This window comes from Protopterus annectens, chromosome 5.part0 (genome assembly GCF_019279795.1).
Source record: "Protopterus annectens isolate FY-2018-M chromosome 5.part0, PAN1.0, whole genome shotgun sequence".
In the NCBI taxonomy this organism is placed as follows: Eukaryota; Metazoa; Chordata; order Ceratodontiformes; family Protopteridae; genus Protopterus; species Protopterus annectens.
Window position 1 is genome coordinate 784,331,298 of NC_056735.1, and position 27,407 is coordinate 784,358,704.

Sequence of the window (27,407 nt, forward strand, 5' to 3'; positions counted from 1 at the left end):
CACATCGAGGTCCGACATTTTCGCTGTTTACAGCGATCGATATTTTGAACTTTTGTTCAAATAATATAGACCCTTCTAATTTACATACAGCCAACTTGCAGTATATGTGTGCCTTGGCATGTCCTGTATGCAGTGAGTGGAAGTGGTGCTAACCTGAATGTGGCAATGTTTGTGCGTGAGGCTGTTACAAAGTATAAATCATATTATGGGGCCATAGCACATGTGAACTTAACTAGCATAATGGCCATACAGCCATCACAACCAGAGACATCTGTATACCCCTCAGTACATGACCAGCACATATTTCCCCAGTCTAAGAGGGACTCAGGCAGATGCCGTGTATTGAGATGATGGCTGCCCAGCCAATCAAACAGATAGAATATACTATGGTGCACCGGGTGCTTTGTGTACCATTATGGCGGCTCTGTTTCAAGGGTGTGTTTATGTCTTCTAGACAAATGCCTTCCATAAGCATGTAATACTAATGTCTCATAGTAGGTTAATGTACTTACAGTCAGTCATCCATCTACAATGCTCCCTACAGATAGGCAACATATGCACTCCAGCAAGGTCACACGTTGCCCTGTAGCAGACCCTGTCACAAATTATGAATGCATGAGTATGCTGACAGCCACCGTTGTCCTTGGCAGACTGTCATAAAGATGTGAACCTATGGAGCCATGCACGTATACTGCTGTACCTTGTTGAAGTCATAATTCTGCTGTGCTGTCATGCTATACTGTGCCACTTCACTGATGCTGTGTGTCCATAGGTTATCCCCTCAGACTCCTGCAAAAGAAACAAACACAGGTCTGTGACATACTTGTTATTGTGTAACAATACCGTCAGTACAACATCATATAAAATAAAGTCCACAACATTATGTTGCATATTCATGACACATGCCATCATACAGTATATGTTGGTGACCACTACAAGTGGCATGCAAAACAATACTGCATTACCCACGTACATGTGAAGTAATATAGTCACCTTGTGCATCAGGCACATAGCTTTATTCCCTTGCATCGATGGGAAGGATGACAGAGATGTGACATAGGAATCATCACTTGAGTAAGGTGAAGTGTGGGGGTGCTGAAGGCCTAGGCTGGCCCAAACAGTTGACAGCATGTGTGTGAGTCAGGAAGGAGTGCAGGTTAGATGGGGCATGGAGATGTGCCATGTGTGTCTGTAGGTGACCTGCATGTGACAGTGGTGTGTAAGTGTGTGCGTGGTGTGCGTGTACAAGTCAAGCTGAGTGCTAGCCCTACACATGTGTATGTTGGACAGCTGCGGGCTGTACATGGTAAAGTTGACAGATCACTTGCTCTGGCTCTGGACATGAGAACTGGCTCTGCCAGGAGTTGCACTGGCATCACCATGCCCAAGGTCAAATGAGGTGCTAGTACCTGATGGTGACTGCTGTCTGCTAGAACCATGTCCCCCACAGGACAGCCCAGGACCACATACCCATGGCCTGCCATGTTGTGGTTTGGACAGCACACTCCCATGTGTAGCACTGGATGTACTGCCACTATGGGTGTGTAACTGTGCATGGTTACGTGGACTCTCAATAGATGGTGTTGGTGACCTACGTCCATGGGCCGATGCCCAACTCTAGCCACACAGCCTAGCACAATGTGCAGTCCAAGACACACATTATCTCAGCCCACTGTCTGTCCACTGCATCAGTGAACTGATCCAGAGTCTCTCTAATGTGGTAGAGGCAGCCACGGATGTCAGACTGTGCTGTGTTCATAACCCTAAGCATACATCTTGTGTCCCATTCAGAACATGACTGTGTCTCCATGATGACCCAAAACATGCTCTGAGTGCCCCGTGATGTGACACCTGTGACAGCTGGTGGATGGACAGCAGTCCTTCTATAAGCATCCCTGTTAATCTGCCTGTGTGGGACCTCATTAGCTCTCTTGCTATTGCCAGTGTCTACACTCACTAAAGCCATAGTTTCCACAATGGCCTGTTCAATGTCTCCACTCTCTGACTTTTCCATATATGAGGCCTGTGGGGACTGGGTATGTGTGAGCATACTGACTGTGTGCAATGACAATGGGGGCAGAAGAAGGATGTCAACCTCTGGGACAGATTCAGTCCCCAACAACCCCACCTGTCCCTCACTGTGGCCACCATCATCATTAGAGTCCAAAGAGACACTGACATCAGGTGGTGTGGAGGAGAGACCCTAATCACTCTGGTCACCTGTGGAAACCAAGACAAAAGCAGTACATTGCTTCCTGCACTATTATGTATGCAAAATCCATAAAGAATCATAATAATGAGGATCCACAATTGCATTACTGCTCTCACATCCTCTTATCTCTGCTTTCATGCACAACAGACTTCCTCACAACAACATGCACATTCAACTCAAGGCCTTTATAACAACCACATCAGGTAAATGACGTGACACGTCAATAACAATGTACCTTTTAGGTATGCAATATGACACTATACCTGATAACACAGCACATAAAACCCAGTACACCTATCTTAACAAATAAATACAAATACAAGTTTCAGTGCCTAAGGTATGTACCATCGACCTTTCATTATGTACAAGACATGTGAAATTAATTCCATCATGTACAGCAGGAGGCTTATTCGCCCTGAACTATAACTGCAAAAATGTTTCTGCTCATTCAACTACACTCCTGTGACTACCCACTACAGGAAACTTAGGTAACTGTTCCAGACTGGAACATACAAGTATTCTACTCTGGTTATACACAACATTACCTGTACATAGCATATTATCCTGGCCCTTACCCTTAATAGCATATGTATGTTGTGTAACAAAACAGTATCAAGCTTACCAGATGCAGGACCAAAGCCTTGGACAACTCCTGATGGACTTGTAAAAAGACGAGGGTGAGGTAATTTCAGTGCCACCGCATGTTGCAGCACAACAAGGTAATACCAGCATATATCTCACATCTACATTAGCTGTTGTGATACCTGATGTATTGCTGACATTCTGAGTATGAATGTACAACTTGGCTAACCCCCCCCCAACAGCACATAGACCTGATACCCACATAAAGGTATGTACAGCCTGATAGAATGACTGCTATATTATTACAATGGTGATCACAATAAGCATACTTAGATGATCCTCTGCTGTGGACACTGTGGCACCCACCTCCATGATGTATGGTGTGATTGATGCCTGGGAGCTATTGTGTGTCCCTAGGTTCACCAGGAATTCCTCAGTGGCTGTGAGTGGCTATTCCACTGCAGGCCCTCCACTGGTGACAGCACGATCCCTAACTACATCAGCTGCCCTTCGTTGTAAAGCATTCAACATGTCCATAGCATGGTGTTGAACCTGCTCATATGTCCTGTCCTGGTGGCCAGTCTCATTCACATCCCAGATAAGGTCTGCCCAGAATGCAATCCACTGCTTCCTGTTATGCCTCCCCCTGGATAGGAGGATGTGATGATGCTGCCATAGTCCTTGAAGTATTATTTCATTCTCCGCATCTGAGAAGGGGACATGCCTTCTACACTACTTTAGTCCTGAAACACACCAAAAGGGAAACACATTATAGGATCAAATACATGGATGTCCACTATGTAGAGATACAGCAAGAACAAAATAGCCGGCACTATCCACTGCTTGCTCACACATGTCATACCTCACAGTGTGACAACATACTACGTGTGTGGGTACAGCTGAGATAGTATCATTATTGAGGTAGTTCTTTCTGTTCCATGAGATATTCTGCTGTATGATCATACACCCAAGACTCTGGTCCACTGTTATGTGTCCCCTAAGGCCAGCCACTCAATAATATGTCAGAAGACCAGTGCCAGACAAATAGCAGTGTGCTATTATGACCACTATATTGGGACAGTCCAACAACAGCAGTGTGCCACAATGACAACAGAGAATGCAACCCTGATAAATTGTACATCCCCTGTATGTGTAAGACAGCAGGGTATCAATGACATGTCATTACTACAGGTCTAACACAGGCTTACTGCTGTACTACCTATTCCCCATACCTCTATCCTTCCATTTGCAGCCTGTTATAAAAAAAAAAAAAACAGTTACATAGCTGGGGGAGTGAAGTACTCCTCTGTTGAAATGTGCTACTAGTACTGTTTCACAAAGGTGTGCTCTGTGTGAGGAAAGTCTCATATAGAATGTTTGCCCATAGCCAGCTGCTTTAATTTTAACATGCTGCTCATTAGCAGGTAATCACCTCTAAACCATTCTGTGACTCTGATATGCTAACTGCAGCCAAAACATCTCAGTTGCACTATCATTAGCCAATGAAGTGCAACCACTATGCAATATATAAGACCTTCATGTAGAACAGGCCCCCTTTCTTAGCTGTTGAAATGGACATTACTGGGGTCAGGAGACTACATAATTGCAAAATGTAGGTCTGTAGCCGAAACCTTTACATAGAGCTCTGTGTACCACAGGCTGCAGCTGCTGCTGTAGGTAATAGACATAGGCAGTGAGTGTGAACACTATGGAGTAAAACAAGCTGTAGGTGTATCTGTGTCAGCTGTGCCAGCCTTGTTGTAGAGGCAGAATCATGGTGAGAGTACCCTTTACAATCCAATTACAACATGTGTTTAAGGTACGTATGTTGGCAACTGTGTCAATAACACTAGGTGACATATAGTGATGCTATATGGGTATGTGATGCATGTCCCCTACCTGCAGGCCTGTGACTTTCAGCAGTGAAAAGCAGTTATTTTACTTTGCAATGCTTTGCATGGATAATGACTGCATGAGTCATTTATAATTTGCTGTCTTCACAATAATGTAACACTGGATTTGAACCCAGGACTGTGTGTGGCATAATGTGTGGGTGTATTTTCAAGATATATGTGCATACATATAAGCTGTGACATGCAGTTACTACATTCATCAGTATGTACATGGCTTTATATGGATGCATTTCTGCTCCAGAGTCCCAGATGAATACATATTTTGCCATGAATGCCTTGGCAGGTTGCTAATAAAAGGGCACATTTAGCTGCTATCACAGGCCTCAGTTACATCCATTTTCATGTGTTTGGCTGTCTAGTGATGTAACCAAAATGGAAAGCAGACCAATGACCAAGAATCACAAATCCAAGGCAAGCACAACTATGGATTCAATACAAATGTGTGCTTCTTGGTCATTGGTCTGCTTTCCGTTTTGGCCTTGGATTTGTGCTTCTTGGTCATTGGTCTGCTTTCCGTTTTGGAAATTTGTATTGAATCCATAGTCCTGCTTGCCTTGGATTTGTGCTGTCTAGTGATGTACAATTGCACCAGAGTCCAAGATACACTCCCATTTTCTCCATTACTTTTTATTCCAGTTTGCACCATGTGGTGCAGTATGCACTTCCACTGAAAGATGTCTAATGACTGTAATTGGCAATTACTATGTTTTGTTTAAATGACCTGTTTTAAGTAAGAGTTGCATAGTATGGCAGGTTAATGCAGTATGCTGCATGTGTGATGGGCTTGGGTTTGAAACATGGCAGAGTTGTTTATTTTGTACATGTGTCTTACAATATTGGAAACACATGTTGGCATTCTAGTTCTATTTAGCTCAGCTTACAGAAGCTGCATGACGCTGGGTGTCACGAAGCTACATGCTAAAAAAAATAAAGAAAAGAAAAAAGGGGAGATAGGAAAGTGGTGAAATGGGGCAAGCAGAGGGAAAACATAGTGAAATCAGGGAGGGATGTGCAGAAAGGGTATAGGAAAGAACCATAGCTATCCATTTCTTGCACAGCCACAACTGTGCACTTTGACAGCATTTGTAGATGAATTTGTATTCTCAAATCCCAGAGAGAGGGGTGAGGACATCATAACTTCATTGCCAAGCCAACTGGACTGAATTACATGTGTTCAGTAGACATGTGTGAAATAGAGAGCTGTGTATGGGATGATATTTTTTTTTGGGACAGGTGTCCATTTTTTTTTTTAGGTGAGAGTGGAATGCTGGAGATGGGACATAGGTATGTGTGGGGGAGGTAAATTGGGTAGGTGATGATGCATTTGCAGATAGACAAGAAGGCAGACAGTGGTGGTGTGTGACACATGAGGGGGTGAACACCTTAGATAGGAATGTTGTTGTGGAATTCGAGTCCCATGTGCCTCCAGATGGCAGCAGTGTGACACATGCCCTCATCCATGGGGCTTTCAACCCTGCTCCATCACTGCCTGAGGTTGACTATCCTGGAGGTTGGGCACCAGGGTGAGGCTGCCCAAAAATGGTGGCCAGCATGCCCTCAATCTGGCACAGGCAGAGGTCATAGCCACTGTGGATGATCCTACACACCAGGACTGGCAGCTCTGCATGGATGAAGACATCCCCCTGCCACCACTCCAAGAGGGAGGCCAGGCCATGTCCCCTTGGGTGGTACTATCTGATGCCATACATATTGCAGGGGCAGCACAGGGGGTGCCACTGGTTTGGGTCCCAGACATGCTGGGAACCAGTGCCATGGCTGGTTGAGGCAAGGTAGAGGGATCAGCTGTAACCAGCCTACCTTGATGTTCTGTGGTAAATGAGGTATAGCAATGCATTACGGTTAGTAATAACCAAACCAATGCTAGTATTAACAGAATCAAACATCATATTTGTTCATCAAAATATATATTAATGTATAACATGTGTAACACAACTTTAAGTAACATAACAGTCAGTATGGTAACAGCATACCAGTAAAAAGTTAACCATAGGGCCAACAAAACAGTTAGTTTAACAAATATGTTAATAGTGCATCATAATAAAACATAACAATAATCAACCACATTTTACAATATATAGTTAGCTTAACAAAATATGTTAATATTAAATCATAATAATAAATAACAGTAAAAAATAAATGAAGAAAAAGGGTGGGGAGAGGCAGAAAAAGTCCATTGCTGGCATTGCAGATTATATCCCTCAGTGCATTGAAATATATACTCTACAGATGTGTAATGTCAGGTTTGAGTACAGTGACTACAATTCTCCTATAACTGATGTAGCATGCACATACCTCTCAAGCTGTTAGTATGGGTCAGTATGGGCCAAGCAGTAACAAATACAGGTACACCACTACAGAGAACAGTTTCACATAACATGGACTTACATAACTACCCAGGTGTTCTGTAAATGGATTTGTAATAGATTCATAGGTAAGTACTAGGCTATCAGCCCTAGGGCCTTTATAAGCCTAGGCAAAAGAAGTTCCCTGTTTTTCACCACCCAAGAAAATTATTTTCCTGTGTCCCTGTTGAGCAGAGCCACAGAAGTGATCTCCAGTGTGAATTTCCTGTTTCCCATCCAATTGTTAAGATTTCTCTTAAAGAAGGCTAATGAGGAGCTTTGCTTGACGTGAATGGGTAGTCTGTTCCAGAGCATGGGAAGTCTCTGGGACAGGAATCTATCCATCCAGCATGCTCTGTTTATTGTGGTGACAAGGTTTAGGTCCCTGGAGCGTGTTGGCTGGAGAGATTGGGATTACTTTAAGTGTAGCATGTCCATCAGATCTCAGTTAGACATGGCTTTGTATGTTAGGCAGAGGTCGCCTCTGAATAGACGATATGTGATGGAGTAGAGCTGGAGTTTTTTGAGATGGTCTGCGTATGGCATCTGTTTGAGGCCAGTAATCCCCTTAGTGAGGTATTTCTGTGGCCTTTCTAGTTGTTGTAGATGTCTTGTGAGGTACATGCCAAATGGGGTATTGTACTCTATAATGGGTCTGATGAGGGATGAATAGAGAGGAACAATGACCTTTTTTTTTTTCTGGAGGAGAACCCCTTTGTGATGAGGTGTACCATGTAGAAGGAGTTTCTGACTACTGTGGCAACGTGATTATCAAAGTAGAGACTACTGTCCACCTGTGTCACAAGGTATTTTATCACACGTTAGGTGTTTATTAGGTTACAGCCTATGTGGTAGCTCATGGGTACAGTGTTTTTCCTAAAGGGGATGACAATGCACATCTTGGCATTGAGCTTTAAGCCATGACGTTGACATCAAGAATCAGTCTCAGTGAGGCCCCTTTGTAGAATGTCCACATCATTAGGCAAATCTATTTTGGCTCCTAGTTTGCAGTTGTCTGTGAACTTTGTTAGCCAGAGACCAGCTGTATTAGCCTGGACTTCTGAGAAGTAGATAACAAACAGGAGAGGACCCAGGACCGAACCCTGTGGTACTCCGCTTGTCACTGGTCTGAAGTCAGATTTGGAGTCAGCTACTTTCACTGTGTGGGTTCTGTCAGTGAGCCAGTTGGCCAACCATCTTGTGACATAGGGATTTATGCCCAGTCCAGTGAGTTTATCTATAATACCAGAGTGGGGGATAGTATCAAAAGCCTTGTCCAGGTCAAGATAGGCTGTGTGCATCAGCTTACCCTCATCTACGGCTCTGGTGGCTGCTTCAAAGAAGTCAATCAGGTTTAGGAGGTATAATCTACCTTTTACAAACCCAAATTGAGTGGGATCCAGAGTTTGGAGGTTACCTATTTCTTTGCTTATAAGGTCTGGGATGATGCATTCCATTGCCTTGCAGACCAGACTCATCAAACTAATGGGGTGGTAGTTGCTGGTGTCAGTGGTGGCACCCCCCTTTGTGGAGTGGGATAACCATAGCTGTGTGCCATTCCATAGGCACAAAGCCTGAAGTGAGGTTATGGTTGAACATGGCACTTAGTTAGAGTGCCAGTTCATTCTATAGTTCATGCAGAATGCAGCCTGGGATTTTGTCTGGTCCCATGGATGCTGTGATCTTGACTTTGGAGAGTGCAGTCTTTACTTGTGCATCCATGATTACAAGAGATTTGCAATCCCCTGGTATGGAGATGGGCCCTTTGGGGGGTGAGGGGGGGGTTAAGTTTGCACTGAACTTGTCTGCCAGGATGTTGGCAATATCAGTTGGTTCAGTAAATCTAGTGCCATTGTACTGAAGCTCAGAGTAAATCTGGGTGTTGCCATTGAGATTCTTGACAAAGCTGTGGAATGCTTTGTGGTTGTCTTTAGAATCCATGGCAATTTTATTTTCGTAACTAGCTTTGGAGGATTTTATGAGGGATCTCAGCTTCTTACTGAGGCTGACCAGGGAGTTCCTACAATTATGGGATTTTGCTCTTTTTTGCAACAGTTTCTTCTTTCTGTTGTAGAGTTTGTTTTTGGCAGGGGGCCACCAGATTGGCTTCATTTTTTGGAGGATAGCATCTTGGTTCTGCTGCGGATGGCATGATCCACCTAAAAAAGGCACTATAGGGGTGGCAAGAGACTTGGCCAGTATCTGAAAGTCCAGGGGTGACAGATGCAGACCATCTCTGGCAAAGCATTGTGGCCTGTCGGGTATGTCTCAGGTCATTTACTCCAGCATGGACAATGACAGAGTTATGTGGAGTGGCCTGAGTGTGTGCGTTATATGGTGGATCCTGGCACCCAACAGCCAGCTGACAGTAACTTTCTCCTTGTTTAGCCTGGTGAGAGGGATCTCAGTGTGCCTGACTATAGAGTTGTCTATGAATCGTGTGTTGGGTACGTTGTTTTGCCTTATGGGCTGAGGTTGAGTGGCACACTGATTTTGTGGGCTATGTGTCATTCGGATAGTGTTGAGGTGGTGGTTGCTTGTGTTTCAGCTTTGGAGGTCTCTGTTGTTTTGGCAGATTTTTAATGAGAGCTTTCTCAAATGCAGATGTGTTACTATGTGTGAGTTTGGGTGGTGCAAGTTTTGATGAACTACATGTTGAGTGTGGAGTAGTGTTTACCTTCTCCTCTTGACTGTCTAGTCCAGTCTTGGCTGGAGAGAGCTTGGCTTCCAGTTTGGCTATATAAGTGCACCTCTCACAGGTTGTAGTGTTGGGTGTTAGGAGGAGAGGGTTGTCAGTGTACATTCAGTAAAATGCGGCATTGCCCTAAGATGCCCAGATTCATCAGGTAGACAGGAGAAAACACGGCGAGCTGACCCTTAGACATGCCTGGTTAGTGCTTATTAATTTAAGTACTAAAAACTGTTTTCCTCTTGATAAGTGAGGAAAGTTGAGTGCTAAAGTAATTTGTAGATTATTTAGTGTTGCAACAAGTTTTGGACAAGTGCTGAGTGCAAAGAAACAGTTTTAAGTGCTAAAACTAGAAAACTGGCTAGTTCTAAGGGAAAATCTGAAGATAAAACTTTCTGGCACTGGGAATAGTTTAACCGTAGTTAAGAAGTGCTGCATGGAGTGCAAAACCACGCAAACATTGTTTTTTAAACAGAAAGATGAAAGGGATAGAAATAGCCCAAATGGTCAATAAAACTACAGATTCTGAGCTGAAACCATACCTCCAGTGACAGATAGGCTGCTCAAATCTCACCACATTGCATTCCAGGTAATAATTTATCTGCTAATCATGTGACAGACAGATTAGGCAGTTTTAATTACATTACAAGACACTGCATAGGTTCATAGGTAGGTACTAGGCTATGGGCCCAAAGGCCTAAGTAAGCCTAGCCAACAAGGTTCCCTGGCTTATGCCACCCAAAAAAGTTAATTTTCTGTGCCCCTGTCAAGCAGAGCCACAGACTTGATCCCCGGGGTGTATTTCCTATTTCCCATCCACTCATCAAGATTTTTCTTGAAGAGTGCTAATGAGGAATTTTGCTTGACATAGATGGGTAGCTTGTTCCAGAGTATATCAAATCTCTGGGATAGGAATATATCCCTCCAGTATGTTCTGTTTATTGTGGTGACAAGGTTTAGGTCCCTAGAGCATGTAGCTTGTAGGGATTGGTATTTATTTAAGTGTAGCATATCCAACAGCTCTGGGTTTAACATAGCTTTATATGTTAGGCAGAGATCTCCTCGGAGTAGGCGGCATGCTACAGTGTAAAGCTGGAGTTTTTTGAGATGGTCAGTGTAGGGCATCTGTTTGAAGCCAGTAATCCTCTTTGTGAGGTTCTTCTGTGGCCTTTCCAGCTGTTGCAGATGTCTTGTGAAGACTCATTCCAAAAGGGGCATTGTACTCTATAATGGGTCTAATGAGTGCTGAGTAGAGGGGAACGATGACCTCTTTTTTCCTGGATGAGAACCCTTTTGTGATGAGGTGTGCCACATAGAAGGATTTCCTGACTACTGTGGTGATGTCATTATCAAAGGAGCGACTACTGTCCACCTGGGTCCCAAGGTCTCTTATCACACATTTGGAGTTAAGTAGACTGCCTTTTATGTGGTAATTCATGGGTACAGAGTTTTTACCAAAGGGGATGACAATGCACTTTTTGTCATTGAGCTTGAGGCCATGCCTTTGACACCAGGCATCTGTCTCAGTGAGGCCCTTCTGTACGATGTCCACATCATTTGGGGACTTGACTATTGCTCCTAGTTTGCAGTCATCTGCACACTTCATTATCCAGAGACCTGCTGTGTTAGCCTGAACTTCAGAGAATGATACCAAACAGGAGAGGTCCCAGGACTGAACCCTGTAGTACTCCACTTGTCACTGGTTTGAAGTCAGATTTGTAGTCTGCGACTTTTACAGTGTGGGTTCTGTAAGTGAATGAGTTGGAAACCCATCTTGTGATGTAGGGATTTATATCTAGTTTAGTGAGTTTAGCTATAATTCCAGAATGGGGGATGGTGTCTAAAGCCTTGGCGAGGTCAAGATAGGCTGTGTGAACCACCTTACCCTCATCTACGGCTTTGGTGACTGCCTCATAGAAGTCAATCAGGTTCAGAAGGCATGATCTGCCTTTCACAAACCCAAACTGGGTGGGGTCCAGAGTTTGTAGATTACCAATGTCATTGTATATGAGTTCCATGATAGCATCCATTGTAGACCAGGCTCGTCAGGCAAATAGGGTGATAGTTCCCAGGATCAGTGGTGTGCCTCGAGTGAGTGCATTTTGAGATTTAGACTTCTAGTATTGAGTAGCATTACCCTTGAAAGTCATGTTTGTGTACCGTAAGTAAACTAAACAGCCATCATGCCTTAGTTGGCAGGTATAAGAGCAGAATCCAATAGCTGTTACTGCAGGGGACATCTGCAAATAATGTCATAACTGACTGCAGCAACTTAGTACAGACATGCAAGGGATGCAGTCATACTGGGATTACACAGCTTTGTTTATGACTCACCAATGCTGATGAACACATTCTTGGTATTAATGTTAACATTCTGTGAAATCTAAACACACTATCTGTTCATAATATGGGCCACCTCACTCAAATATTTGTTGCATTTCTGGTGAGAGAAAATGTGAATATTACGTGACTGATACTGAAAATTTAGTGCTACATACCACTAGGTTTGAACCCAGGACTGTGTTTGGCAAAATTTACTACATACAAAGCATTTAACAAACTGAGCTACTTAGTCACTACTGACTATTGAGTGACCGATACTTGCCTGGAGATAACCTGGAACTATACTATGAATTGAGCAATATAAGTTACAGGACATTCCTCTGGCATTCTAGTACTATTATAGTGTTATAGTGGACTGCAGTGACAGTAGAACACGCATTCATGGAAGACAACCATACTGCATATATGGAAAATAGCTGTAGTTTAGAATCAACATTGCTAGTGAACACATTTTATTGTTATTGGTTTGAAATATCTGTGAAGTCTGCAACAATATCTGCTCATGGACTGGGCTACCTCACCCATATACATTTATTACTTGATGTCTAAGGAAGAGACAGCATTATGTGACTGATACTGGCCTGGAGACAGACTTGGACAGTACTATGATTTGAGCAATACAGTTTGCAGACCATTAGATTTCCTGGCTACAGCTATTACAGTGCAGCAACCTTACCATAGACAATCAATGCATACAGCTCTACTACAATGGTTTTGACAACACACTCCTGCTGTACAACATTTTGCTTACTGTTATTGGTATTAGGTTCATAGGTGTTTACTAGGCTAGTGACCACAAAGCCTTTTTAAGCCTAGCAATACATCCCAAATCTTTGACAAGTTCTGATAACCTTGATAAGTGTAAGCAAGAGCCTGAGAGATGAACCATTTACAGGTTACCTCTGTCCATTAGAGACATAGGTGCCAAACTGGGGATGAATTTCCAGTTTCTCATCCAATTCTCCAAGTTGCACTTGAACTGGGTTAGGGAGGACCTCTGCTTCACATGGCTGGGGTGCCTGTTCCATAGACAGAGTAGTCTCTAGGATACATACCTATCTATCCAGCAGGTTCTATATATTGCTAATGCTTTATTGAAATACAGTTCTTATCATTCATTTATTGCACTACAGCTCTACAGCTCTAATTGCCCATTTATTGCAGTACAGTTTCTCTTGTATATACTTTACTGCAGTAAATGCTTTACTCTTTCTTGCTTATTGCACTACAGTTGGCATACTAAATTTGTACTTGCCAGGCTCACATTGCAACCTGGCCAGATGCCCGGCATGGAATTCAATATTGTGAGCCCTCTCAGCTGCAGCTGTTGGGAGAGAAGCACACCATTATGCATACCAGTTTTGCAGACATTCAGTTTCCATTTTGGTTAGATAGGGGAAGACATACTTGCATACTTGTGGAGCATTCCCAGCTTGAACTTCCTGGGCCCAGCTAGCCAGGGTTCCCCTCTTGCTCCTTTGGAGTTTATCAAAATGGTGACAACACTGCTCAACTTTGTGGGGGATACCAGTGGCACTGCTGAGTTCCCTGGAAAAATGGTACCAGGCATCTGCCTTATACCCTCAGGCCTGGAATCTACCCTGCATCAGTCGGGGTTCATGGTTTTTAATAAGAAACCCAACCACGACCCTGGACTCCTAAATGCCTCACCACTGCACCTGAAGGTGCACACCTTTGCCAACAGTGCCAGCTCTACCAACAGTTGATTGAACTCCAATGACTGTTGCAGAATTTCTGCCTATTGGGCTTAATATAGACTGCTTTCCCACCTTAACATGTCATTCAGTAACATTCAAAAAAGTGCCTCGTTGCTTAGCAGAGTGCAAATCAGCTAAGTGAAGCCAAGCAGGGCAAAAACTTTCAGAAACATGGTTTTAGCAAGGTTTACCACCGTGCAAACATTGGTAGCCGTTAGCATGTTTATGCACAGCTTAGCATGAATGAGCAGTGCTTAGCAGAGTGCAGTAGTGCCAAAGTTCACAATACTGTAATGCAATTAAAGAAAAATAGTACATTCATGTACAGGCATATTCTGCCTGTAATGGACTTGAACCCAGGACCTACTACACAAAAGACCATAACTCTAGCCATGGAGCTAGTTGGATGTTATAAATGTAATACTTTCACATATACTATTAGACTACCTTTTAACATTGCTGCACACCACGCCACACCATGCAAACATACTTAAATGCAGCTATGAATAAATAATTAATTACATCCAGGTTCTATTTTTAGATGTTTGGCAAGTGTCTGCCATGTATGTATGAGCTCTGCTGTGCTCCACACAAGTGCAAACATAAATGAAAAAAAAATACATTTAATTATGATAATTAATTACATCCTATTTTGATTTTTAGATGTCTGCCAGGTGTCAGCTGTATATATGTGAGCACAGCTTGGTATTGCTGCACTCCACACCTCACAAACATGCAGTAAAAAGAAATTACAAACATATTAAAAAAAAACATAACATCATAAAATGACTTATTAAACAGTTTACGCACTGACACACTTCACAGCATTACAACACTGGCAGGGAGCCACACATTCATCTGCAGCCACTGGTAGCCACTACACCTATCCTTACACTGATTAAAAATCCATGTTCCTCGGCTCTACTTTGGCAGCGTGCCATCATTAATGTGCATGGCACACTGCTGAGGGGGAACTGTGGCCATGTACACACTTAGATTCCTTTAGGCTCTACACTGTACCTACACAGATTTTATTAAATCCTGGGGCATGTCTACTCTGAGATGCAGGAACCATGTATTTACTTTCACACACACACACACACACACACACACACACACACACACACACACACACACACACACACACACACACACACACATGAACACCAATGGGACTATCAATTACAACCCCTTGTATGACTGCATATACATCATATGTTTACTTGTGATCAAATGAATGAACAAATACATAAACAATGATCTAGAAGTGCATTTCACCTTACTATTGTGAGAACATTAAAGCATAATCCATTGCACCCCATGTCATTCTATTCTCTTAGCTGAACAATCATAGACCTCCTAAAATCTGGTTATAATTTTTAGAAATTGCTCTTACATACTTAGGAAGTTGAAAGTGCAGCAGGTTTTATGTTAGCAAGCATTTTATGAAGACTATGAAATCTGAAACTAGCATTTGCCATTTACTAACTGCAGTCTACAATGCTTTAACAGAAAGTCACAAATGTTATAAAGAAAGACAGCAATGTGCAGGAAAAATCTGGAACAGTTGAGAACTATACCATCTGCACAGGTGACACATGTATATACGTGTGCGCAGACACACACACACACACACACACATACACACACACACACACACACACACACACACACACACACACACACACACACACACACACACACAAAACTACACCCCAAAGATTGCCTGAGATCAAGCAATTAAGTACATTCATAAATAATGGCTCAGAAATGTATCTTGGCTTGCTGCTGTTAGAACAGCCCTCTCAGCTTATTAGCTCAGGAATCAGACACAATGACACAAAATCAGGAACAGGCTTTACATATTTCTGTTATATACTTGGAAAGTTCATAGAATAACAGCCTTTGCATTTTTTTAATTTCTCCAAGTCTTTTGTGTTTCTAATTCCATGACGGGAATGGACCCCATTCCTAAGTCAAAGTACAATTAAAGTTCATGAAATTAGTATTGTTTCAATCTTTGATGTCAACCAGTAGTGCTCTTTGCAGCACCCACAATGTGCCCAGTAATGACTCCTTCTGCAGTTCATATGGAATTACATGTATTGGTAACATATCTAACTATGCTTGTAAATTATTTTTTATAAGACCCATTGCTCCTACTACTATTGGAACTGTCTGGGTACCTTTCTTCTACATTGCTCTCATTTCTGCTTGCAGATCCTGATATTTTATGACTTTGTGTCTCTCTATATGCAAGACACTGTTGTCACTGGGTGTGATAATTTCAGTGATCAATGTTACTCTTGTCTTCTTTTCTTAGACCACACTATCTAGTTTTCTAGCATCTATCTTTTGAACTGTTGGTAATGGCACAGCCCATGTGATGTAGATGTCTTCATTTTCTATGCTTTGTGGCTCATGTTTCCAGTGTTTTTCAGCCAATTCAATACCATGATGTTTGCACAATTCTCAGTGCAACAGTCTCACCACATTGTTATGCCTTTCAGTATACAGTCCTTCTTGTCCCAACCAGCAATGAGGTGTGCAACTGTTTCTAATTTGGTTTTACAAAACCTACATTTGCCTGTTTCTCCCACATATTCAATGGACTTCATAAACCATCATGTACACAGCCCACTATCTTGGGCCGCCAATATTAACCTTTCATCTCTTGTTTGAATTTGCCTCTCCTTAACCATTCTTGTGTTCATTCCTGATTAACATGAGGTTCTTCCAGATGTTTTCTATACTTGCAACTATATTTATGATTTTTCCACATTTTTTGTCTTCTCATCTGATCCTTCACCTTATATTCTTTCTTTTGTTTTTGGCACATTCAGTTGCTACCTGATTTTTATCTACTTTTGGTTTGATTTCCATTCCTGCTTGACACTGATAAGATTCTGCTAAATTAAGCAGAAAAGTCATCTTAGATTTATTCTGCTCATGTTTCAAAACTTTCACTTTTTACGTTTGGGTCTTGTGAGGTCAGCAGATATGTGTGGAGTCCCACAATTGCAGATCTATACATATAATCAATTTCAAGAAGGCCCATCCCTCTTTCAGAATGTAGAATATATAAGCTTGGTATGCAGTGATTTTCATAAATCATTTGGTTAGCATGAAGCATCCTTCGTGTTTTCCTATCCAATCTACCCAACACGTTTTGGGGCCAGTCATTCACTCCAAAACTGTAAGTTAGGACAGGAAGAGCAAATTGGTTTTTAGCTTGGATTTTGCTCCTAGATGTTAGTGCTGTTTTCAGGATTAATTTAAGTCTTCTGATGTATTCCTTACTAAGTTTTATTCACATTTGTTCATGTTTTATTGGTGATCTTTCATAAATTCCCAAATATTTATACACTCCTTCTTGCTCAAGTTCTTTGATATCACATTCTTGTCCAAAACTGATGTTTTCCTGGCATTGCAGTTTTACTGCATTAAAGGTTGCTTTTGCATATTTATCAAGATCAAATGGCATTCTTATATCATCTGAAAAGGTTTTGACAACTTGCAGTTGTGCTTTCAGTTCCTCATCTGATGAGCTATACAGTTTTCAATCATCAACAAAGAGAAGGTAAGAAGTCTTTGCACATTGTTGTTTTCTAGGAGCCAGATTATAGCCATGTCCTGTTGAGTAAACAGCTTAATGGGTTAAGGGCAAGACAGAATAGTAAAAGTGACAGAGAGTCACCCTGGAATATCCCCCTTTGAATTTTTATCCATGGGATAACAATTTGTCCTTTATCATGTCTTAACTGCAAAGTGGTCTGCCACTGCTTCATGTTCACTGTAATGTAGTTGATCAGTGTGGGGTATATCTTATACATTTGTAAGCACTCTTTTATACATGAATGTGGGATACTATCAAATGCTTTCTTGTAGTCAATCCATGCCATACTTAGATTCTTCCCCTTTTTACAGTTCTCTACTATGACTTTATTTAATAGCAAATGATCCTTTGTTCCATATAACTTTCTTTTATTGCCCTTTTGTTCTACTGCCATAATTGAGTTTTCTTCTAAATGACTATAAACTCTGTCGGCATCAATTCCCATGTATAGTTTATATGTTGTCAGACGGCAAGTTATTGGTCTATAACTTTTAGGGTAGCTTGCAGGTTCAAACTTAAGTATGAGCATTGTTTTCCCTGTTGTTAACCAAGTTGGTGTCTGTTCTTGGTGTGCATATAAATAGTTCTTACTCATGACTAAATCTTTGTGCAAAGATGTTAATACTTTTAACCAGAAGTTAGGTACTGCATCTGAGCCTGGGGTTTTCCAAGTAGAGGTTTTTCTTAACTTTGTTTCAATCTCCCTAGCTGTTACTTCATCCCATTTCACATCCTGTACCTTTAAACTTCGTATTCTTTCTTTTACTTCTTCTATCCATTTAGCATTTTTGTTATGTTCCACAGGATCTTCATAGATACTTTTCTAAAATGTAATGTATCTATTTCTTCTTTTTTTGGCAGTCTTTAATTCCTTTTACATTATTTCCCAGTTCTCTATTAAACATTTTGGGGTCATCAATAAATTGCTTATTTTGCACTTTTCCTTTATAGATATCTTCGTATCTTCCAAAGTTTTTCCACCTGTGCTGAAATTTTTAGTTTGTTATTTGCGATAGTGCATGATAGACCCTGGTCTGTTCTAATATTGCACATTGCTTTTATCACCTCTATCTTTCTTTGTATTTTTATTGATCTCTTCCCTGTTCTATAGTCTTCTAACTTTGACACTTCTTGTCTTAATTGCTTTATAATTTTCTTTATTCAATTTTTCCATGATGGTATTTGATTTCTCCCCTTCCTTTCCCTCACTACACTGTGTTCTTGTGGTAGAACTTTATCAGCTATTAATTTATCTGCAAAGTAGTATAACCTGTTTAGTTCTGTTATATCACATGGATCTCTATGAACAGTCCTAATTACTGTGTTCATTTGTTTTATCAGACTTCTGACTTTTTGGGTATTATTAACCTTCTGCAGTCTATTTTGTTCATTGATTTTGATACCTCTGTCTATGTCTATTAAATCAAGCAATTCTTCTCTTAGCTGATTTTCTTCCAAACTGAGGGCACATCCCTTGTTTTCCAATTCCTGCAGGCATTCTATAGAAGGTTCTATAGGATCTTCCTGTGACACATTTTCATCAATTTCATCCTGTGCTGTCTGTTGATCTATCATATGGGAACTCACTGGCCTATCACTCCTCAACAGTGACTGCATCAGGGTTTCCACAATTTCCTGTTCCTTCCCTTACTGTCTAGCTTCAAGTGAACATTTATACTGGTTTCTTGTGGATAGCTCCAAATTATCTTCATATGGCACCTGATCAATTGCTTTCTGTTCTACTGGTTTCCCCTTAATTTGGATATTCATTACCCTATTATATTGTGGTGCTTTCTGGATTAGATTTTCTACACTAAATCCTTCACATTGCAGGTACTCCATAATCCCAGTTTCTATTTCTTTAACTTCTCCATTACTAATCTTCTTTTCTGTTTTTCCTCTTTGCCTTCTTATTTTTTGCATTGTAAAGTGGTTCTACGTCCGGATTCCTTTGCCTGTATTTCTCTTCAAATATCTTTGATGCTGTTCTTTTTTTATTGGTTAGTTTTGCTTTCTCCTTTGAATGAATATTACACCACATTAAATCTCTTTTTCTTTCCCATGTCCATATTTCTTCTACAGATGTTTCCTGATCTTTCTGTTTCTCCCTGCTTTAGGGCGTCACTCCAGCCTGCTGTGATGTAACCTGTATTATACCTTCTACATCAAATCCTTCACTTTGCAGGCGCTCCATAACTTTGACTTCTATTTTTTTTAATTTCTGCTTTACTGATCTTCTTTTCTATGTTCCATTTTGTGATATTATTTTTTTTATTGTGAAATTTTCCATATCTGGATGCCTTTGGCTGTATTTTTTTCAAATATATTTGGGCCTGCCTTCTTTACATTGATTAACTTGGCTTTCTCCTTTGCATAAATATTGCACCATATCAAATCTCTTCTTCTTTCCCATGTCCATATTCCTTTTTATACTTTTCAAATATCTCTTGGTTTTGTTGTTTATATTTTTGCACTTCCTCAGATGCTTCTTTTTCCAAACCAATCAAGGTTACTTGATCTACATACTGTTTTTCACAAATATGTTGTATTAATAAACATAATTTTTCATTTGAAACTACTGACAGTTTTTCTTGCAAAAGTATTTTTCTTTCCTCTAATTTCTGTCTTAATCGTTTTGTATATCTTTTGTCTGGAAATTCTGGGCTTTTTGCGTAATAGTAACTACATAGTTTCTTTCTTATCCTCAATAGTCAACTTTATCATCGTTATGGCTCTTCTTTGGCCTATCAGTCTTTGTGATTTTTGTGGACTGCTACCTCCTTCTACAATGGGGGGGGGGCCCATTGTAGGAATGTTTTAGTATTTTGAGGATTTTACACTGTCATCTTTTACAGGCCTGGCACCAGTGTGCCTACCAGGATTGGGTTAGTTTTTCATCTTGGGTCTTGTGTACCCAGTTATCTTTTTGAGTTTTTGACCTACTTTTGTCCATAATATATGCTACATAAATACAGTCTATATATCAGTGTCACCTTGGTGAGATTTTGTGAAAATAGAGTCCACCTCATGAAGGTACTCACCAAGACATGAGGATGAATTCAATTTCATCACTACCACTCTCCTTTGCATGCTGACTTTTCATCTTTCCATTCGAACCTCTATGCATTAATAAGCATTTTCTGAAGTATATAAAGTCTGGTAATCACATGATCACCATTGTTTAGTGAATGTGATCTGCAACAATAGGGGTGTCACCTCCCTCTATGCTAAAAGCCAGAGAAAACCACACCCCTTGGAGCACCTATATCCCCAACTCTCTCCACCTGTTTTCCCACCCATGACTCATCCCACTTTCCCACCAATATTACAGTGTGAATGAGTACATCAGTACAAGGTAGAATGCCTTCTTTTGTTTTTATTTTTATTTCCTGTTTTTAAGTGGTTTTGGACTTCAGAGCAGCATATTAAAGATGCTTTTAAAAAAAATAATCTGAGGCTGCATTTTTACAAATGCTAGCATTCTGTTTATTCAGATAAGTAAAATAGAGTCTGTATCGTGCTTTCTGGACTACCAGATCATCATCATGATTTCCGGATAGTGCAGAAAAATACCAGATAGGCGGCAACACTACACAAAAATTTGTCAGAAATCCACAAATTTGTACAAGGACCAGTGAGAATTTTGAGGAGAATGCTTGGTGAAAATGTCAGGGCTAATGTATGGAAATAAGATGGAGTTCATTTTAAATGAGGCAACTCCAGTATACTTGAAGATTTTTTTCTTTAATTGCCAGATGACATATTGAATGTTCTAAAGTTTGATATGATGAAAAGTGATCAGGCATGGTTGGTACTGGAGGTGGACTGAAGAGGAAGAAGGCAGAATGAAGAACAAAATACAGTGAAGAAATATAATGAAGTAACGAAACTGGAGCAAAACCAGGGGGTGCTGGATATAATGGAGCAAGAAGAGAATGATGGCAGAAATCATTTATGGTGGGAATGGGGGTGTGAAATGTTTTAAAAGCAGCATTGATGGACAAAACACTAAATGGGGATAATAGGAAAGGAATTTGGGCAACAGATAAGGCACTGTTATGGGAGTTAAGACAGAGCTGGTGGCCAAATGCAAAAAAAGAAGATTATATAGAAATGGAATTATAATAAAAGGTTTGGAATGCATAATTATGAAAGAGATACCATGATAGGCGTAGGAAGCACTTTAGAGAAGAAAGGAAGCATTACTGACAGAAGATGAGAATGTAGAAAAATGCCTGGCTTGGAGTTTAAAAGAGATGCAAGGGAATGTAGATATGGAGTGTGAGTGGGAGGAAATACAGGAATTTGTGAAATGATGTTAAGGGATGCATAGGGAGTGGGAAAACAGTAGTATTAGAATACAGGTAGTGGGTGTTAGAGTGAGAAAGGATATGGGTAGTGCTAAAAACTGTTGGGCAAAGAAAGAAGTAGGTGGAATCATGACAAATCATGTATTTTCTGTTACCCATCCACTCGTCAAGGTTTCTCTTGAAGAGTGTTAGTGAGGGGCTCTGCCTGATGTAATTTGGAATTTTGTTCCAAAGCATGGGGAGTCTCTGTGACAGGAATCTATCCCTCCAGCATGTTTGATTTATTGTTCTGCTGAGGTTTAGCTCACTAGAGCGCGTGGCTTTCTTTAGGTGGAGCTTGGATTTCTTTAGGTGGAGCATGTCCATCAATTCTTAGTTGGATATGGCTTTGTAAGTCAGACAGAGATCACCTCTGAGTAAGCGATATGCCACTGAGTACAGCTGGATTTTTTTCAGTCGGGCTGCATAGAACATATGTTTGAGACCAGTAATCCTCTTGGTGAGGTACTTTTGTGGTCTTTCCAGCTGTTGGAAGTGTCTTGTGAGGTACATCCCAAATGTGGCATTGTACTCTATGATGGGTCAAATGAGTGACGAATAGAGGGGCACTATAACCTCTTTATTTCTAGATGTGAACCCTTTCGTAATTAGATGGGCCACATAGAAGGATTTCCTAACTACTTTGGCAATATGATTGTCAAAGGAGAGATTACTATCTACCTGGGTCCCCAGATCTCTTATTACCTCTTCTGTATTAAGGGGGCTGCCACCTATGTGGTAATTTGTGTTTGTTTTGTTTTTCACAAATGGGATGACTATGCATTTTTTGGCATTTAGCTTGAAGCCATGACATTGACACCAGGTGTCCGTCTCAGTAAGGCCCTTTTGGAGGATGTCCATGTCAGCTGGAGAGTCAATTATGACTCCCAGTTTGCAGTCATCGGAGAACTTGGTTAGCCATAGTCCTCCTGTGTTTGCTGATACTTCTGAGAAGTATATTCTGAACAGTAGGGGCCCAGGACCGAGCCTTGTGGGACACCACTTGTGACTGGCTTAGAGCTGGACCTGGAGCCCACTATTCTTGCCGTGTGAGATCTGTCTGTAAGCCAGTTGGCAACCCATCTTGTGACGTAGGGGTTTATGTTCAGGCTCGTGAGTTTTTCTGTAATACCCGAGTGGGGAATGGTGTAGAAAGCCTTGGCGAGGTCAAGGTAGGCTGTGTGAACCACCTTTCCTTCGTCTATGGCCTTGGTGACTGTCTCAAGGAAGTCCACCAGGTTTAGTAGACATGATCTGCCCTTTACAAAGCCGAACTGGGTCGACTCAAGTGTTTGGAGGTTTCCAATGTCTTTGTTAATGAGTTCCATGATGATGCGCTCTATAGCCTTGCAGACCAGGCTAGTCAGGCTTATGGGGCGTTAGTTACCAGGGTCAGTTGTGGCCCCGCCTTTGTGGAGAGGAATAACCGTTACTGTGCACCATTCTATGGGCACGTAGTCTGTGGAGAGGCTGAGGGTGAACAGCGTGTTTAGGTGGGGGGTTAGTCCGTTCTGTAGTTCGTGCAAGACACAGCCTGGGACACTATCTGGTCCCATTGATGCTTTGTTTTTGGCTTTTGAATGGGCTGTTTTCACCTATGCATCTGTGATTTTTGGGACACTACACTTTTCCGGTATTGTTGTGGGCCCTTTTGGAGGTAAAAGGGGGGTGAAGCTTGCACTGTATCTATCTGCCAGGATGTTGGCAATATCAGTAGGTTCAGTATATTTTGTGCTATTTTGCACTAGTTCAGTGCAGATCTGCGAGTTGCCACTTAGATTCTTAACATAGCTAAAGAAGACTTTGTGGTTATCTTTTGAATCCTTGGCTATTTTTCTTTTGAAGTTGGCCTTGGATAATTTCATGAGGAATCTCAGTTTCTTACTGATACTGATCAGGGATGTCTTTCCTTCTTGGGATTTGCTTTTTTTCTGAACTAGTTTCCTCCTTCTATTGTACAGCCTGTTTATTGCAGTCTATTGTATAGTCTGTTTATTTCCATCCTGGATTCTTTTAGTGAGTAACCTCTGTGGTTGTGCCTGGTTAGGTTCATATCAAAGGGGTCATTGTACTCAATGATAGGTCTGATGAGTGCTGAATACGGTGGAACAATGATCTCATTGGACCTAGATGCCATACTTTTGTTTATTAGTTGGACAACATAGAATAATTTCCTCAATATCATAGACATGTGAAAGTCAAAAGCTATATTATTGTCTATATGTGTTCCTAAGTCTTTGACTACTGGGTTGACTCTTAGGGATATATTGTTATGTTCGTTACCAAGGTTGGCTGACTTCCTGAAACATTCTATTTATTTTTTGGCATTAATTTTGGTCTATGATTCAGACACCAGTTATCTGTCTATGTAAGTACTTCTTGGACATCGCTAATGTCAGTGAGGGATTCTATGACTGCTCCTAATTTATAATCATCTGCAAATCTGGACAGCCAGAGACTCTTGACATTGGCCTTTACTTCAGAGAAATGGATGCCAAAAACGAGCGGTCCCAGAAACAATTCATGAAGGACTGTTATTGTGACTGACTCTTTGTAGAGGTGATTTCCCCAATTCCAACTATTTGTGGGCCAGCTCACTATTCAGCATTTGACATAAGGGTTTATAACCTAACCTTCTGAGTTTGTCAACAATGCCTGAATGGAATATTGTGTCAAATGCCTTGGCCAAGTCAAGGTAGGCAGTGTCAACCTTTCTGCCCTTGCCCATTGCTTTTATGACCTTCTCAAAAAAGTCCACCAGATAGAGAATGTATGACCTGCCCTTAATGAAACCAAACCTGGCAGGTTATGCCTATAGGGCAATCTCCAACCCTACCTAATGGAAATGCTACATATCCACAAGTCAAATAGCACAAGAGTCACTCACTGTAGAGATTCAACCTAAACTGTGACATTAACAGAACACGCTGGAGAGACAGATATGTCTACCAGAGACAGCCACTTCTCTGGAATAGACATCCTATTCATGTAAAACAGAGCTCCTCAGTGAACCTATTCAAACACAACCTAGATAACTGGATGGAAGACCACAAATTTGCCTCTGGGTTGGCACCCATGTCCCTCATGGACAGGGGTAGCCAGTGTTGATCAGAGACTACCCAAAAAGAACAAAGGGGGAAACTTGGGATTAACATGACTAGGCTTGTAAAGGCTCTAGGGCCTGTGCTAGACTAGTAACCTCCTATAAACCTATGAACCTATGGTTACTCAAACTGGTGGAGCAGATATGACCTTCCCTTAACAAAACTGAAATGGATTGGGTTCAGTATCTGTAGGTTTCTTATGTTATTATTCATCATTTCCATGATAATTCTTTGCATGGTTTTGCATATGACACTAGTGAGACTTATGAGTATGTACTTAAAGGGTCCATAGATGTCTGGCCTTTATACTGAGAGGTTATGGTTGACATTCTCCATTTGTAAGGCAAGAAGCCTTTTTGGAGGTTGCTGTTAAATAGTGATTCCAGAAGACAGTCAGGTGTATTGTTAGGGCCTGTTGATGCATTGTTCTTGGCCTTAGCGACAGTGATAGTACTTCCTGAGGGGAGGTTTGGAGGGAGTAAGAAAAGTATAGTTTGAGCTGAGTTTGAATGCCAGTACGTTTCCTATATCTTTGGGCTGAGTGTAGCTGGCTCCATTAACAATGAGCTCTGCATACAGTTGTGTATTGCCTCTGAGGTTATGAATATAGCTAAAGAATGCCTTATGGTTATCCTTGTCTTTGGAGACCAGATTTGCCTCAAATTTAGCTTTGTTTGATTTACCTGAGTTGTTTGTTTCATTTGATTTGAGTGCTTTTATCCTGCTGGGTAATATACCTCCTAATTTTTGCCAAGATTTTCTACCTTTTGTTATACAACTTATTGATAACCTCATTCCAGCAGAGTGACTTGTTTTTATGTTAGCTCTGTACTTATTCCTGGTCAGTACAGCTTCCTCTGTGCAGTATTAACTTGCTTGTATAGGACCTCTGTGAACAGTTCAGTGTAGACAGCAGTATTTTCAGTGTTTTGGGAGTGGGAAGCTTGACATGTTGCTACTTTATCATTTAATAGTAGGAAGTTTGCCTTAAAGTAGGTTTGAACATTTCAGGATTAGCTAGGGATCCGGGCTTTATTTTTAATTCCAAAGACACCAATTTGTAGTTGGATCTTAGCAGAGCGGACATTATTCTAGGGGGGCTGCAGTTCTCTGCCATATTAGTGAGGGTAATATCCAGTATGCTTTGCATCCCTGGTTGGAGTATTGAAAATCTGGTCCATTGATTATGTGCTTACAAAGTCCAGGAATTTCTGAGCCTGCACATTTGGTTTTGTATATAATTTCCAGTTAAAAGACTGTGGTGGTGCTGCTGTGGTAGCGTTGTCACCTCATAGTAAGATGTTGTCCCATCTGAGTCTCAGCTAGAGAATCTTCTGTGTGGAGGCATACGTGAATAGGTCATGCCTTCGTTGAAGTTTGTGCATCAGGGCTGGTAACCCAGTATGTAAAAATCCACTACCAATCATTAGCGGACCGGAGTTCCACTGTGGCGACCACTAACCGGGAAAAGCCGAAAGACACAAACATATAATTGCCAGTTAATAGTGTGATAATTAAAGTTGCCTATGAGTATATACTGAGTTGGATGATAAGTGTCTCCAATAAGGTTAAATATGTGTTATCGGTTTCTTGGGTAATAGAGGGGGACTTATAGTTTGCAAGGAAATGGTATGGGATTTTGCATATGGTGATTTGAAAGTGGAGAACTTCAAGTGCATCACCCTTTTTGATCACCCCTGTGGTATATTTATTTTTATAGTAAAGCAAGAATCTGCCACCTTTAGTCCCTGCCTGTGGAGTAGATGGTCTAAATGTGTGGAAACTTTTACAGTCTCAGTTACTGTGTAGATGTCAGCATTTTCTAAAGTGAGGAGGTGGAATTTCTTGTTTCAACTCCTGGCATTGAACAGTAACACCTTTATATTTTCTTGGTTTGGTTTGTTATGTCAAAAGGATTGTCAAGTTGGCATCACCAGAAAGGCACTAAGGTGGAGGACAATGTTTAATATTCAAAAGCCTAGAGGTGAGAGGTGTAGAGCATCCCTGGCAAAGAAGCATGGTCTATTAACCATCTTCTTCCATGATGATAAATATTGCACCCCCTTTGAATGACAGCAGGAACTAAGCCAGTTATTAAAGTCAGCCATCTTCTATTTGTATTCTAGCATTATCTTTGGAGAAGGTAGACTGCTGCTCAGTGCTAGGCTCATATCAGAATATCCGAGAGCTCCATCATGTCTTTCTTCATATAGTCTAAGAAGGTACATTTCTGGCCATTTACACCTAAATTGACTATGACTGTGTGATACTGGTACTTGTGGTCCAATGACTTGAGTGGGTCTGTAATCTGAAGTGAAGGTTCTTGACAAACCACAGGTGATAAGTCATAGACAGCATGGATCTGCTACAGATGGAAATATAAAGTGTATTGGAAATGAGGTATTTGCCATAAAATATTATTAGAGATAGTTAGCTAAGATTTTATGTCTACAGGAATGGAAATGATATTTAGGTTAATACCTAAACCTAAATGACTAGTCCTCCCATTCCTTGAGAA